Source organism: Solanum verrucosum, unplaced genomic scaffold (genome assembly GCF_900185275.1).
Source record: "Solanum verrucosum unplaced genomic scaffold, falcon-dt-bn FXZP01000068.1, whole genome shotgun sequence".
NCBI lineage: Eukaryota > Viridiplantae > Streptophyta > Magnoliopsida > Solanales > Solanaceae > Solanum > Solanum verrucosum.
In genome coordinates, this window is record NW_026020085.1 from 856,828 (window position 1) to 861,233 (window position 4,406).

Below are 4,406 nucleotides of genomic sequence, written 5' to 3' on the forward strand. Positions count from 1 at the left end.
AATTTCGTAATCGAGGGTGACAAAATCATTCGGTAAGATTAATCGGTCAACCTTTACCAATATGTCTTATAGTATCCCCACGGGGTGTTTAATTGATCATTCTTCCATAAAGATTCTTATTGTTGTGGATTTCAGGTCACCCAACCCAAGTTGTTTGTAGATTGCTTATGGTATTAGGTTGCTGCTTGCTTCTAAATCACATAGGGCCTTGGCAAATTGGAGTTGGACGATGGTGCAAGGGATAGTGAAATCTCCAAGATCTTTTTTCTTTTTGATCATCTCCTTACTCATTATGGCACTACAACTATGAGAAACTTTGATTGTTTCAAAGTCCAAGCTTATTGTTTTTGTGACTAACTCCTTCATAAACTTGGCATAACCTGGCATCTCCAACAATGCCTCCACTAGAGGGAGATTAATCGATAATGTCTTGAACACCGATAAAAACTTCTTGAACTTCACATCCTCGTTCTTCTTCTTGAGGCGTTGGGGAAAGGGAGGTGGTATTTTATGTAGAGGTTGCACTATTTTTGGGATTAGATTGCTTTTTTCCACATATTTTTGTGACCTTTTGGCGATTCTTTGATGGATGGATATTTCTTCTTCCTCCATAACTTTGTCTTCTTCATGAACTTGAATTTTGTCATCGCCTGTCACATCACCTACCACTACTTTTCCTCTACGTGTAACCACAAGTAGACCTCTATCACCATTTTCCTTCGTCATATTTGGTTTCAACTGTGTTGAAAGTAAACTTAACTGACCTTAAATTAACTTAATTGCATCTGCATAAAAGTTCACTCTATTGTACAATGACGAGAAATTGGCTTTAATCCCTTTTTATAAATCATCTGAACCTTCAACTTTGTCAAGGATTTATGACAGCAAATCATTCACCCAGGGACAACTTGCACTCCCTTTCGACTTTGGGCTCTCACTCGATTGAGTTTTTTCTTCTTCATGATCATCCTCTATTCTCCAATAATCACTTTACTAAGCCCATTCTTGATAGTATCTTCTTTGCTCTTACACTTTGTGAGGGTTCCAACCTTGATTCCCACCTTGCTGTAATAGCGTGGGTGGAAACTCTCCTCGCATTTCTTGGAATTTCAACCTTGATTCTACCCTGGCTTTAAATAACCTGAGGAAGAACCCTCCTTCACTTTAAACACTGTTCTCTTTGGCTCTTTCACATCCTCCAACATATGCTCTTGTAGAAGCTCCATTTGGGCCAACATCTTCTTGATGTTCTCATCTCTTTCTCTTTCTTTATCAAGTAGCTCTTGAGTCATTCTAAAACAGAAAGGGGAAACTTAATCTTCTTGACTGTACCAAACTTGAATTATTTTCGTCATGTCATCAAGAAGAAATTATGCCACCTCAATTGCAACATTATCCCCCATTGAACCAATTGATCAGCCACTCCTTTATTAACTGAATCAAGACTCTGATAAAGATATCGGAGTAGCAAATTGTTTGGTAACCCGTGAATTGGTCATTGAAGTAGGAGTTTCTTAAACCTCAACCATGTTTCATGGATGGGTTCACCCTCCAATCGCTTAAAACCTTGAATGTTATCCCTGAGTTTCGTCATCCTCAACGGAGGAAAGAATCTCGCATTGAATGCCGTGATAAGCTCATCCCAATATATGATAGAATTCTTCGGTAACTCAGCCAGCCACTTGCTTTCATCCCCCGTCAGAGATAGTGGAAATAACCTGAGCCGAATTAATTCTTGCGACACATTCTTGAATGAAAATGGGTTGCATACATCTATAAAATTTCTCATATGCTCATGTGGATCTTCATGAACCAACCCTCTATAAATTCCCTTCATTTGGAGGAGATGAAGAGTCATGCTCATGACCTCAAATATTGCTTTCTCATCAGTTGATGGTAGGCAAATTGCACCAATTTGGCCCGAATGGGATGGGTTGTACACACTATTAATATCATCGATACCATCTCGGTGACCTGCTTGGCTACCATTCACCTCTATCTCAGTCATCCTTACTTTTATTCAGCCCAATAAACAGAGCACAATGCGGCCTAAATCGACAAAACTACAGCCGCCAAATACACAAGTTAAACTTCGATAAAATAACTCTAAACAACGCTACTCCCTAGCAACATCGCCATTTTGATTAATGCTTCAAAGACACTTCATCCAGTTCTAAGTGTCAACGATCATAAATCAATATAAATCCAACTAAATGAGTTAGGGTCGATCCCACAGAGAGTAGCTTTATTTTGAATGTGAATATGAAATTATGACGGTGGCCTCTATATCTGAACAAATAAAACACTTAGGAATTTATCAGTCAAACTCAAAGACGTCGTTACCAATCCAAACGAACAGTTGTCAAACTCCCAAACCACTTCAACAATCAATGATAAATAATCAAATAACGAGATAACACTTAGGGGATTGACTATCCAACGGCAAAGTTCAACTCAACGGGTGTACATCATTACCAATTAATGTTAATTCGTCATGGGTAGAATGGACTATAGGTAAGGGACTTTTCTCTCGAACAATTACCTTATTTCCACTGAGTTCTCTCGAACCTCAACACTATCTATAAGAAGACCAGCCCACATTCTCATCAAATCTACTCTTTGGAGCTAGATACAAAGGTTGAATCTCCGGTTTCACTTTCTCATGTTGAAACTGTCATGACCCACTAATTATGGATTCCAAACTACTACCTTAGCTCTATACTTCTCACTCAAGCAAGCATAAAACTCTAAAGTATATTAGACCGACAAGTAATATTGGAGTTAAACTACAGTAATAACTCAGACCCATTACAAATTAACACCAAAATTCGATAATTAATAACACCCATTAAGTCAAACGCAACAATTGGTCACATTGTCAAACCCCCAAGGTTAGGGTTTTAGCCAATTATAGTAAAAAGAATAAATTCAATACTTGCCACTTTTTCCATGTCTTCTCTATTACAAAACCCAATTGAAAAACCTTGTTAAAATCACTTGAAATCAACAATAGCAGTGTATTTACTCTCTCTCTTTTGTTTCTCACTATTTCTGAATGCTTTCTCTCTCCAACAAAAATCAATTTATACTAATATGAGGTTTAGCTTTTTGGGGTCGATTGGAGAGGAAATTCGGGCTTCACCGACCATTCATCGACTCACTGATTATCCTTTCCCCTCGCCTTCTTTCTTCACTTTTACATCGTTCAAGCATTGTGATTTTAGACGATCGAAATCGAGATCACCGATCATTTTCGTGATGTGTCCTTTGATCTTTTAGCTCACCGATTTGAGTTCAACTTGGCTTCAGTCAATACTTTTAGTGGCATGGTCATCTTTCGTCGATGCAGTCGGCGAGTCACCGATAGGGAATTCACTTCGCCTAAGTTTTTCCAATTAACTTTTGGCGATTAGGGAGTGACTTGGCGATCCATCGAGTTCTTTTTGCGATCCTCAGGTTTGTTTTTCTTTCTCTTTTTCAGTTTGTGTTGCCCTTTTTACCTATTAATGTTCTAGCTTTGGTCCTCAACCCACATACTTGAAATTCAAGGACTTTTCTTCAATTATAGGCACCAAATGAGCATTTGAGTATACTAAATCTATATAAACAAAGCCCTAAATGAGTCCAAATCGCAGACTCATCAACGAGTCACCGAGTGAACTCGGTGAACTCAGGCGTATAGTCGAATGTTGCAGAACAAAAATCACAAAAATGGAAAATAAAAAAGCGATCAAGGGGTCTTTAGTGAACCACCAAACCACTAGACGAGCTCGACCTAGCTCACCGAATAGTCCAATGATATACAGTCAGTTTACGGTATTTTTTATGTGTTTCACTTAGATTTTGTGTGTGTCTTGGGCTATTTTGGATTAGAACGGATGTTTTGTGTATAATGTTTGCATGAAATAAGCTTGGATGTGGTTAATGAAGATGTGAGCTGAAAAAATGCAGAGGTGAACACCCATGGACAGTAGGTCCAACCACCCGCCATGGATGGGCAGTCGTAGGTCTTAGCCTGGAGGTTGAGGTCCAGTAACTCAAACTACAGAGTGTCAGGATGGTCTATAGTCCAGTTCATAGACCGTAGGTGAGGCATCGTAGGTAGAACATCAGGGAATTCTGACAAGTGTAGAACCACAGAGCAAGACAACAGACCGTAGGTCGACCCACAGTCAGTCATACACGTCTATCATGGATGATCTGGGAGTCGAAGGTTGCAGTACCTGATGAAAGTTTCTAAGTGTTAAGCCACAGAGAGGACCCACAATCCGTAGGTCGAAGCGGTGTTTGAAATCGCTTCCTACCAGTTATTTCCTTATTTTGTTTCCTGTTTTATTTAGGAATTGTTTTCTATAAATAGGATTTATAAACTTCATTTTTGGAGGTCAGACATTATTGTAAACTCT

General features: G+C 38.9%; 1 non-coding gene across 1 annotated transcript; it reads left to right on the plus strand.

Moving 5' to 3' along the window:
• The first annotated feature begins 1,481 nt into the window (after positions 1-1,481).
• Positions 1,482-1,588, plus strand: LOC125824286 (small nucleolar RNA R71). Its single transcript, XR_007442763.1, has one exon. It is a non-coding gene; the product is annotated as a small nucleolar RNA R71 (small nucleolar RNA).
• The last annotated feature ends 2,818 nt before the right edge of the window (positions 1,589-4,406 follow it).